The 12,770-nt window shown below is 46.2% G+C and overlaps 1 protein-coding gene across 1 annotated transcript in view; it reads left to right on the forward strand.

Moving 5' to 3' along the window:
- LOC116978255 (solute carrier family 22 member 4-like) overlaps window positions 1-12,770 on the forward strand; it is a gene marked incomplete at its 3' end in the record, with an annotated part of 165,746 nt that overhangs the window by 134,007 nt on the left and 18,969 nt on the right.

Here is a 12,770-nt window from a genome sequence, read left to right on the forward strand (position 1 = left end):
AGTGATGTGCAGTGAGGACAATGGCTGGGGTGGCACTGGCTAGTATTAGTGGCCCGGCCCTCCCTGTACTGATCACCACGTATCCCCGGGGAGAGGGGTGGAGCTGCGGCTGTGTGCGTGAAGCACGGCGACTGGAGGGGCGGGAGCGTTGCCCAGTGACCGTGAGGGAATGACCCACCTCCCTCTCTCCCCCTTCTCCATCCCCCCTCGCACCCCCCTCCCCGTCTACCTCTTTGCTTCCCCCTCCACCCCGTTACTCTCTCTCAACCCCTCTCTCCCCCCTCCACCCGGGGTAGATCTACCCGAGTAGAGTACATTACTCCAGCGCGGGGCTCAATTGGGAGCTCTCCGCGGTCCAGAGCCTCCGAATCGGATGCTACAAATCAACATAACAGACAGCGCCGCCCACGGCTGGAAAGTCAGCGCCGCCAGCGGTGGAATCCAGTGCTGCGCCGCCGCTGCTGAATCTAGCTAACGTGGAGGGAGAGTGAGGTAGCGTCAATTACGTGTGCTGAGCGTACGTAATTGACGCTCGCTCTCCCTCCACTGGGCTCAAGACATGCTGCCCTTAGTGAGGCAGATGACACGCCCCCTCATTGAGGCTGCCTCCACTGGTGCTTTTTCATTGCAGTTTTATGACGAGACCAGCGAGCCTAAATTTCTACGTGAAATAAGCTACCTGGACTATGGAAGGCGAGGATCAGAGCACATGGTATTGGGGGGTAGGCTGTGGACATGGATAGCAAATTGGTTGGCAGACAGGAAGCAAAGAGTAGGAGTGAACGGGTCCTTTTCAGAATAGCAGGCAGTGTCGAGTGGAGTGCCGCAAGGCTCAGTATTGGGGCCGCACCTGTTTACCATATATATTAATGATTTGGAAGAGGGAATTAGGAGCAACACTAGCAAGTTTGCGGATGACACAAAGCTGGGTGGCTGTGTGAGCTGTGAAGAGGATGTTAGGAGGTTGTAGGGTGATCTGGACAGGTTGAGTGAGTGAGCAGATGCGTGGCAGATGCAGTATAATATAGATAAATGTGAGGTTATCCACTTTGGTGGCAAAAATAAGGGGGCAGATTATTATCTCAATGGGGTAAGGTTAGGTCAGGGGGAGGTACAGGGAGACCAGGGTGTCCTTGTACACCAGTCACTGAAAGTTGGCGTGCAGATATAGCAGGCAGTGAAGAAAGCTAAAGGAATGTTGGCCTTCATAACAAGAGAATTTTAGTATAGAAGTAAAGAGGGTCTTCTGCAGTTATGTAGGGCTCTGGTGAGACCACATTTGGAGTATTGTGTACAGTTTTGGTCTCCTAATTTGAGAAAGGACATCCTTGTGATTGAGGCAGTGCAGCGTAGGTTCACGAGATTGATCCCTGGGATGGTGGGACTGTCATATGAGGAAAGATTGAAAAGACTAGGCTTGTATTCACTGGAGTTTAGATGGATGAGGGGGGATCTTATAGAAACATATAAAAGGACTGGACAAGCTTGATGCAGGAAAAATGTTCCCAATGTTGGGCGAGTCCAGAACCAGGGGCCACAGTCTTAGAATAAGGCGGAGACATTTAAGACTGAGGTGAGGAAAAATGTTTTCACCCAGTGAGTTGTAAATTTGTAGAATTCCCTGCCACAGAGGGCAGTGGAGGCCAAATCACTGGATGGATTTAAGAGAGAGTTAGATAGAGCTATAGGGGCTAGTGGAATCAAGGGATATGGGGAGAAGGCAGGCATGGGTTATTGATTGGGGATGTTCACCCATGATCACAATGAATGGCGATGCTGGCTCGAAGGGCCGAATGGTCTCCTCCTGCACCTATTTTCTATGTATCTTTGTATCTATGACATGTAATGAAGGGGTTTACAAACATTACATTGGTGACATACAGAGAGGTAGTAACAGGCACACGCTTATTGCCCGCACTCCATCCAGTTTCTGAGGTGTTGTACAATCAGAGGGTAGGCTCTGCTCGTCGCTGCCTCACCTCTCACCTCTCCCCGTATTTACAGCGGAGGCGCAAATTTCGTGATTTTGACTATAAAAAATGATTAGATTCATATAGAAATGACATTTATAAGTTCAGTGGAAAAATCTTTATTTATTTTATTTTATTATTTTTCTTTACCTTTCTTAACAGCTATTTTCATTGGGAGTATGACAGATGAGGCTCTGCCTCCCCTGACCGCACATCCCTGATGCAGGGAGTGACTTGGACAGGTTGAGTGTGTGGGTAGATGCATGGCAGATGCAGTTTAATGTGGATAAATATGAGGTTCTCCACCTTGGTGGCAAAAACAGGAAGGCAGATTATTTTCTGAATGGTGTCAAACTGGGAAAATGGGAAGTACAACGAGATCTGGGGGTCCTTGTTCGTCAGTCACTGAAAGTAAGCATGCAGGTACAGCAGGCAGTGAAGAAAGCGAATGGCATGATGGCCTTCATAACACGAGGAGTTGAGTATAGGAGCAAAGAGATCCTTCTGCAGTTATACAGGGTCCTTGTGAGTCCACACCTGGAGTATTGTGTGCAGTTTTGGTCTCCAAATTTGAGGAAGGACATTCTTGCTATTGAGGGAGTGCAGCGTAGGTTCACAAGGTTAATTCCCGGGATGGCGGGACTGTCATATGTTGATAGAATGGTGCGGGCTGGGCTTGTATACTCTGGAATTTAGAAGGATGAGAGGATATCATTGAAATATATAAGATTATTAAGGGTTTGGACACGCTAGAGGCAGGAAACATGTTCCCGACGTTGGGAGAGTCCAGAATCAGGGGCCACAGTTTAAGAATAAGGGATAAGCCATTTAGAACGGAGATGAGGAAAAACTTTTTCACACAGAGAGTTGTAAATCTGTGGAATTCTCTGCCTCAGAAGGCAGTGGAGGCCAATTTGTGGTAGGCTTTCAAATGAGAGTTAGATACATCTCTTAAAGATAGAGAAGTGTAGGGACATGGGGAGAAGGAAAGAACCGGTTACTGATTGTGGATGATCAGCCATGATCACAGTGAATGGTGGTGCTGGCTCGACGGTCCAAATGGCCTGCTACTGCACCCATTGTCTATTGTCTATTGCTTAACGAAATTTCGTTCAGACCGTAAGGTCTGAATGACAATAAAGGTATTCAGTTCAATTCAATTCAATTGTCAATTGCTTATACCTCTAAACCTATCCTTTCTATTTACATGACCTAATTGGCGAGTTTAGAAGAGTTTAGGAGAGTTTGAAAAATTGACATTGAAGACCTCCTTCGACTATGCAGTAGACCAGCTTCGACTAACTACGACTAACTTCGGGAAAATTGGACACCGAATAGTGGAGCATGAAGGGCCTGTCCCACTTGGGCGATCTAATCCACGAGTTCAGGCGAGTTTGCCCTCAACTCATACTCGCAGCATGGTCGACACGACGTCGTAGGAGGTGTTCGTAACTCTCCTTCATGCTCGAGAGTGGTCGCCGCGTACTCGAGGCCTCAGCTAGGGGGGGGGGGGGGGGGGGGGGCTTTCTGGAGTTCTATTGTGTGCCGAAGAGACTGGTTTCCAGAGGGCTAGTTTTTATTTTAATACCAACCACATTTACGTTTCAAACCAACCACATTTACTTGAGAAACCAACTTAATTTTCTTTTCAAACCAACAACATTTTCATTTTCAAACCAACCACATTTTCATTTTAAAACAAATCACATTTTCATTTTCAAACAAACCACATTTTCATTTTAAAACAAACCACAATTATCATTTTCAAACCTACCACATTTTCTTTTTCAAACAAACCAAATTTTCATTTTCAAACAAACCACATTTTCATTTTCAAACCAACCATATTTTAATTTACAAACCAACCACATTTTCTTTTCAAACCAACCACACTTTTGTTTCAAACCAAACACACTTTCTTTTCAAACCAACCACATTTTCTTTTCAAACCACCCACATTTTCCTTTCAAACCAGCCACATTTTCTTTTCAAACCAATCACATTTTTGTTTCAAACCAACCACATTTTCATTTGAAAACTTAATTTTCGAACTACATTAAGGGTACTCACAGGTCAGTAAAACCACATTCACAGTTTTGTAGACATGTGTTCAGTGTTCAGTTGATTCACAGCTCAGACTGAGAGTCGTGACCGCTCACTCCCCATCTTGAAGCAACGGAGGCACGTCCACACTTCCGGGTTTTATAGTCCCTCCCCCCTCCCACCAGACGGGGCGTGGCCTTCATGGCGTGATTAACAGGAGATAGAATCTCAACACTTTTTAAACATTAATAAGTCTTTTATTTTTCATCGATGGGAAAAATTATCTTGCCCTGACAGCTGGAGGGGGACTCTGAGTAAGATGGCCAAAAATCACAGCCGTAAGTGGCATCTTTTTTCTAAAATCAATATGCAGTGCAACAGGAAGTGCTCAAGTTTAGACTTTTAATTATATAGATGTCCCAGATAGAGCAATGAAATTCTTACTTGCAGCAGCACAACAGAATATGCAAATTTAGTACGATGCTTTAACCATATAACCATATAACAATTACAGCACGGAAACAGGCCATCTCGACCCTTCTAGTCCGTGCCGAACACGTATTCTCCCCTAGCCCCATATACCTGCGCTCAGACCATAACCCTCCATTCCTTTCCCGTCCATATAACTATCCAATTTATTTTTAAATGATAAAAACGAACCTGCCTCCACCACCTTCACTGGAAGCTCATTCCACACAGCCACCACTCTCTGAGTAAAGAAGTTCCCCCTCATGTTACCCCTAAACTTCTGTCCCTTAATTCTCAAGTCATGTCCCCTTGTTTGAATCTTCCCTACTCTCAGTGGGGAAAAGCTTATCCACATCAACTCTGTCTATCCCTCTCATCATTTTAAAGACCTCTATCAAGTCCCCCCTTAACATAGAAACATAGAAATTAGGTGCAGCAGTAGGCCATTCGGCCCTTCGAGCCTGCACCGCCATTCAACATGATCATGATCCAACTCAGTATCCCGTACCTGCCTTCTCTCCATACCCTCTGATCCCCTTAGCCACAAGGGCCACATCTAACTCCCTTCAATGAACTGGCCTCAACTACCCTCTGTGGCAGAGAGTTCCGGAGATTCACCACTCTGTGGGGAAAAACATTTTTCTCATCTCGGTTTTAAAGGATTTCCCCCTTATCCTTAAGCCGTGACCCCTTGTCCTGGACTTCCTCAACATCGGGAACAATCTTCCTGCATCTAGCCTGTCCAACCCCTTAAGAATTTTGTAAGTTTCTATAAGATCCCCTCTCAATCTCCTAAATTCTAGAGAGTATAAACCAAGTCTATCCAGTCTTTCTTCATAAGACAGTCCTGACATCCCAGGAATCAGTCTGGTGAACCTTCTCTGCACTCCCTCTATGGCAATAATGTCCTTCCTCAGATTAGGAGACCAAAACTGTACGCAATACTCCAGGTGTGGTCTCACCAAGAATCTCCACTTTTATATTTTTCAAAAGTGTCAGTACTTCCTCTTCTTTGTACTCAATGCTCAATGAAACAATCTCATTGTTTCCATAGCTACTCTACTTGTTTCCCTTACCTCACATAATTCAATATCCTTCTCCTTGGTGAATACCGAAGAAAATAAATTGTTCAATATCTCCCCCATCTCTTTTGGCTCTGCAGATAGCTGTCCACTCTGACTCTCTAATGGACCAATTTTATCCCTCGTTATCCTTTTGCTATTAATATAGCTGTAGAAACCCTTTGGATTTACTTTCACCTTACTTGCCAAAGCAACCTCATATCTTCTTTTAGCTTTTCTAATTTCTTTCTTAAGATTCTTTTTACATTCTTTATACTCCTCAAACACCTCATTTACTACATGCTGCCTATAATTATTGTAGATCTCTCTCTTTTTCCACAACGTGTTCAATTTCCCTTGAAAACCATGGCTCTTTCCAATTTTTACTATTTCCTTTCAACCAAACAGGGACATAAAGATTCTGTACTCTTAAAATTTCACCTTTAAATGTACTCCATTTCTCTACCACATCTTTCCCATAAAACAAACTGTCCCAATTTACTCCTTTTAAATCCTTTCGCATCTCCTCAAAGTTAGCCTTTCTCCAATCAAAAATCTCAACCCTAGGTCCAGTTCTGACCCTCTCCATAATTATATTGAAACTAATGGTATTGTGATCACTGGTCCCGAACTGTTCCCCAACGCATACCTCTGCCATCTGACCAGTCTCATTTCCTAACAGGAGGTCCAGCACCGCCCCTTCTCTAGTAGGTACTTCTATGTATTGCTGCAAAAAACTATCCTGCACATATTTTACAAACTCCAACCCATCCAGCCCATTTACAGAATGTGTTTCCCAGTCTGTGTGGAAAATTGAAATCTCCCAATCACTACCTTGTGCTTACTACTAATATCTGCAATCTCCTTACATATTTGCTCTTCCAATTCTCGCTCCCCATTTGGCGGTCTATAATACACCCCTATAAGTGTTGCTACCCCTTTCCCATTTCTCAGTTCCACCCAAATAGCCTTGCTAGACGAGCCCTCTAATCTATCCTGCCAAAGCACTGCTGTAATATCTTCCCTGATAAGCAATGCAACACCTCCACCTCTTGCCCCTCCAATTCTATCACACCTGAAGCAACGAAATCCTGGAATATTTAGTTTCCAATCACAGCCCTCCTGCAACCATGTTTCACTGATCGCCACAACATCATACTTCCAGGTGTCAATCCAGGCTCTAAGTTCATCCACCTTTCTTACAATGCTCTTAGCATTAATATATACACATTTAAGAAACCCATCCTCTCTTATTCTCTGTTTATTGTCTTTTGCTTCTCTCTCCCCTACATTTTGGGTCAGAGTGCTACCATTCTCTGCCTCCTGCCTCACACAATGACTGCTAGCTTTCCCAATTTGAGTTCCTCCCCCCCAACCATACTAGTTTAAAGTCTCCCCAGTAGCCTTTGCAAATCTCCCCGCCAGGATATTGGTCCCCCTCGAGTTCAAGTGCAACCCGTCCTTTCTGTACAGGTCGCACCTTCCCCAAAAGAGGTCCCAATGATCCAGAAACTTGAATCCATACCCACTGCACCAGTCCCTCATCCACTAATTTATCCTCCACCTCGCTCCATTCCTACTCTCACTGCCGCGTGGCACAGGCAATAATCCAGAGATTGTTACCTTTGCAGTCCTTCTCCTTAACTCTCTACCTAACTCCCTAAATTCTTCTTTCAGGACCTCTTCTCTTTTTTTACCTATGTCGTTGGTACCTATATGTACCACAACCTCAGGCTCCTCTCCCTCCCATTTCAGGATTTCTTGGACACGTTCAGACACATTCCTGACCCTGGCACCAGGGAGGCAAACTACCATCCGGGTCTCCTGTCTGCGTCCACAGAATCGCCTATCCGACCCCCTGACTATAGAGTCCCCTATTACAATTGCCCACCTCTTCTTTTCCTTACCCTTCTGAGCAATAGGACCGGTCTTTGTGCCAGAGGCCCGGCCGCTGTCGCTGCCCCCAGCTAGGCTGTCTCCCCCACCCTTACTCAAACATGAGTACTTATTTTCAAGGTGTACAGCCACCGGGGTACTCACCAGTCCCTGCCTCTGCCCGTTGCCCTTCCTAACTGTGACCCAGTTTTCTGTCTCCCGTAGTCTTGGAGTGACCACCTCCCTGTAACTCCTTTCTATGACCTCCTCGCTCTCCCTGAGCAGACAGAGGTCATCGAGTTACTGCTCCAGGTTCCTAACACGGTCCCTTTGGAGCCCCATCTCGACGCACCTGGCGCAGATGTGGACGTCTGGAGGGCACTCAGACTCCATGACCTCCCACATCTGACATCCAGAACAGTAAACTGCCCTGGCCCTCATTCTCCCCCTTATCCGAATACAATAAAGCCTTACCCGGGATACAAGCCAATCTGCTGCTTCCTCTGGTCCGTTCGACCAATCAGAGGCTTCCACCAGCCCCCTTAATTTGAAGTGTGATATGCGAATGGAACGTTGCAGATTTTGGCTCCTCCCCCTGTAACGGCTCCTGGGCCTCTGTTGAAACAAGCCCCGCGATGGGTTTTACACTCACTGCACGGACGTCGCTCCTCCCTCACCAACGGCTCCTGGGCCTCTGTTGAAACAAGCCCCGCGATGGGTTTTTGAACTCACCACACAAACGTCGCTCCTCCCTCAGTAACGGCTCCTGGGCCTTAACTCCCAGAATCCTTAACTCCCAGAATCCTTAACCTGAAAGCAGATATGTAAACCCGGGGTTGCACCCGATCAGCTGTTTCCTCTGGTCCTCTTCCACCAATCAGAGGCTTCCACCAGACTCCTTCTCTGGAAGTGAGATGGAACGTTGCAGATTTGGGTACTCTCACAGCTCCAGGTAACTCCTCCTCGCACCAACGGCTCCCCGGGCCTCTGTAGAAGCAAGCCCCGCGCTGTTTTTATACTCACAGCTCCAGGTAACTCCTGCTCGCACCAACGGCTCCCCGGGCCTCTGTAGAAGCAAGCCCCGCGCTGTTTTTATACTCACAGCTCCAGATAACTCCTCCTCGCACCAACGGATCCCCGGGCCTCTGTAGAAGCAAGCCCCGCGCTGTTTTTATACTCACAATTCCAGCTAACTCCTCCTCACACCAACGGCTCCCCGGGCCTCTGTAGAAGCAAGCCCCGCGCTGTTTTTATACTCACAGCTCCAGGTAACTCCTCCTCGCACCAACGGCTCCCCGGGCCTTTGACTTACGATATTTCGACTTTACAACGATGCAAACGCTGAGCAACGACAGCGAGCCACCGCTCACTTCTGGTCATGTGATCAAATTGTATTAAATGTGTTTTGACTTCAATATTTTTGATTTACGATGGGTTTATCGGAACGTAACCCTATCGTAGGTCGAGGAGCAGCTGGGTGTACACTGTAAATAATATAATAACGAGAGAAAAAAAGTTCAGTGTGAGTATTTATATGCATACACACATATACACACATATATCTATATATATATTAAAACTGTGTGTGTGTGTGTGTGTGTGTGTGTGTGTGGGTGGGTGTATGTCAGATTCCATTTTCAGATATTTTGTTTTTGGCCGTTGATTCCTTGGTCGGCCAAAACGACATGCTCAAATTTCGGCATTTTTTCCATTTCGGTAGAGATTTAACTTTTACATTCTCAGTTCCACTCCTCATTAAATGTTGTCGTGTTTAAGTAGACATTTTTTATAAAATCCTTCCCCCCCCTCACTCCTCACTCATTTTAAAATCTAAACCGGACTCACGAGCTGCTTGACGTCACATGCCGACCTATCCAGGCCCACCTGCCTCCAGGCCCAGGCCCCCCCCCCCTCCGCCGCTGGGGATTAAAGGCGACTTCTCACGCTCGGAACCTTATCATCACTGTTGGCGCAGCTCGTGAAGCCTTGCGCTTTTCATTCCAGCTGTGGATTTACAGAGTTAGAAGCCGCTTATCTCTCTCTCTCTTCATTTGGCAGCCCGGCTCCCCTCCACCACCAACCCCCCCCACCCCCCCCCCCCACCCCCCCCCCCCCCCCCCCCCCCCACCAACCCCCCCCCCCCCACCCCCCACCCACCCCCCCCCCCACCCACACACACCCCCCCCCCCACACACACACCAACCCCCCCCCCACCACCAACTTTGGTTTGAAAGTACTGAAGCTGTGTGGTCTTTGGTTGGAAAGTGCTGAAGCTGTGTTGCCTTTGGTTTGAAAGTGCTGAAGCTGCGTTGCCTTTGGTTTCAAAAGTGCTGAAGCCGATTTGCCTTTGGTTTGAAAGTGCTGAAGCTGTGATGCCTTTGGTTTGAAGGTGCGAGAGCTGCCTTGCCTAATTAAAGCTGCCTTGCCTAATTAAAGCTGCCTTGCCTTCTATATATAATTAAAATTTAATATTGACCACTTCCTGTTTGCGCTTTATATTGATTAAAGAGAAAACGCTACCATGTAGGGCTGTGTTTTTGGCCATCATACTCAGAGTCCCCCTCCACTCATCAGGTGCCGAGGATTTTTCCCATTGATGAAAAATAAAAGAGTTATTAGTTTTTTTTAAATGTTGAGATTCTCTCTCCTGTCAATCACGCAATGAAGGCCACGCCCCTTCTGGTGGGAGAGGAGGGACTATAAAATCCGGAAATGTGGGCGTGGCTCAGTCTCTGCAAGATGGGGGATGGAGAGGTCACGACTCACTGTCATTCGTGGCCTTGCACCCTGCTTGAAGTGGTAGGAAACTGCACTTGAATTTGGTGGCCTGCCACCCTGCTTGAAATGGAATTTCAAGGGATAGCCGTGAGTCAACTGCCAGCCCACCAGCCGTGAGTGAGTGGGCTGCCAGCACAACAGGCTTGAGTGACTGAGCCGCCAGCCCAAGAATCCATTCGGCCCACAATGTCCATACTAGCCCTCTGGAAACCAGTCTCTTCAGCGCACAACACCCATACTAGCGCTCCAGAAAGCCCCCCCACTGGCCACCAATATTGGAATTAGTGGAGAGGTGGAATATTGCGTTGGGGGACCAGCCCTACCGTGTGATGCTGGGACCCAACGGGTCCCACTTAGTCATACACATAAAAAACAAACAAACCAAAATAGTGCAATAATAACAATAATAGTCACTGAAGTTCAGAGCTTATTTGAGATTGTGGCATTTAATAGCCTGATGGCAGTAGGAAAGAAGCTGCTCCTGAACCTGGAAGTTGCAGTTTCAGGCTCCTGTACCTTCTTCGTGATGGCAGGGGTGAAATGAGAATTTCTGATCCGGTAAAATCCCTTTGAAGATGGGGGAGTTCAGAACCTGTGATGGACAGGGCAGTGTTCACAACATTTGCAGTCTTCTTTGCTCCTGGGCATTCAAGTTGCTAAAACAGGCCATGATGCAACCAGTCAACATAATCTCTACTGTACACCTGTTTATAATATACTTACCTTAACAAATCTTAGGGGTGGCACAGAGGTGCAGTGCTAGAGTTGCTGCGTTTCAGTGCCGGACACCCAGGTTCGATCCCGACCATGGGTGCTGTCTACATGGAGTTTGTACGTTCTCCCCGTGCCTGCGTTGTTTTCACCGATTGCTCCAGTTTCCTACCAAAGACGTGCAGGTTTGTAAGTTAATTGTCTTCTGCAAATGGTCCCGAGTGTGTAGGATAAAACTAATGTATGGCGATTGCTGGACAGCATGAACTCGGTGGACCGAAAGATAATAGACAATAGGTGCAGGAGTAGGCCAGCACCGGCATTCAATGTGATCATGGTTGATCATCCTCAATCAGTACCCTGTTCCTGCCTTCTCCCCATATCCCCTGACTGCGCTATCTGAGGCAGAGAATTCCACCACTCCTTGTGAGAAAAAGTGTTTCCTCGTCTCCGTTCTAAATGGCTTATCCTTATTCTTAAACTGTGGCCCGTTTCTGAACTCCCCCAACATCGGGAACATGTTTCCTGCCTCTAGCGTGTCCAAACCCTTAACAATCATATATGTTTCAATGAGATACCCTCTCATCCTCCTAAACTCCAGTGTACAAGCCCAGTTGCTCCATTCTCTCAGCATATGACAATCCCGCCATCCCGGGAATTAACCTTGTAAACCTACGCTGCACTCCCTCAATAGCAAGAATGTCCTTCCTCAAATTAGGGGACCAAAACTGCGCACAATACTCCAGGTTTGGTCTCACTAGGACTCTGTACAACTGCAGAAGGTCCTCTTTGCTCCTATATTCGATTCCTCATGTTATAAAGGCCAACATGCCATTCGCTTTCTTCACTGCCTGCTGTACCTGCATGCTTACTTTCATAGACTGATGTACAAGGACCCCCAGATCCTGTTGTACTTCCTTTTCCCAACTTGACACCATTTAGATAGTAATCTGCCTTCCTGTTTTAACATCTCCCGAGGACGCTCAGGATTTCATTTCATCTTACCGTCGAAGCAGACCGGGACCCACAGATGACTGACTCTGCTCGGTACGTTTACATCCGAATGGCACAGGGATCCAGTTAATCTACGGTTACATTATGGGTTACATTATGGGCTAACTTTAGCTTGACTGCCCTTAGCAATTAGCCACTGCTAGCGCTCGGCCTTGCTGTTATACCAGACCCCTGTCTTGAAACGTATGAGGCCGGTAAGAAATCACCACGTTCATGACTATGTTTTACCAACTTTTCCTTTTAATGTTTATGTGTAATCATACTTGAAAGGCTCTTCCCCTGTACATGCTATAAAATAGGGCTCAAGGGACCCACATTGTGGTTCGTGATTTGATCTCTGCCTTCTTGCTTTTAGCAGCTGGACAGCATTTGAATGCTTTGTTTACACTAGTCTTCATAGTCTGGGGCTGATAAGAACTCATTATAGTCAAGGCTGCGTTACACCAATTAGCTCTTACAACGTTTTTGTTTAACAAAACTTAATTGATGTTCTTCTGCCCTGCGCCTTAATCCAAGAATCCAGTTTGCCACTTGTTAATCTCTCTAATGCTAACTCTTTCTTTATACCTTACCAACTTTAAGTTATACTATGTTGTACCAAAGGAAGCTATTCCTGTTTTACTTATACGTTGGCTTACTTATTTAGTATCACTATTTTGTTAATTTTGTTAATTTGTCTTGTTGTATTATTACTATCATCACTACTATTATTACCATTAGTGTTAGCAATGTCATTGGTAGTACAACTACCAAGGCTATTATTTTAACTTTGTATCTATTCATTTAGGTTTACTTCACTTTATTTCTATTTCTATTTCTATTTTCTATTGTCTATTTCTCAAATTATTAT

The sequence above is a fragment of the Amblyraja radiata genome, chromosome 11, assembly GCF_010909765.2.
Source record: "Amblyraja radiata isolate CabotCenter1 chromosome 11, sAmbRad1.1.pri, whole genome shotgun sequence".
Classification (NCBI taxonomy): domain Eukaryota; kingdom Metazoa; phylum Chordata; class Chondrichthyes; order Rajiformes; family Rajidae; genus Amblyraja; species Amblyraja radiata.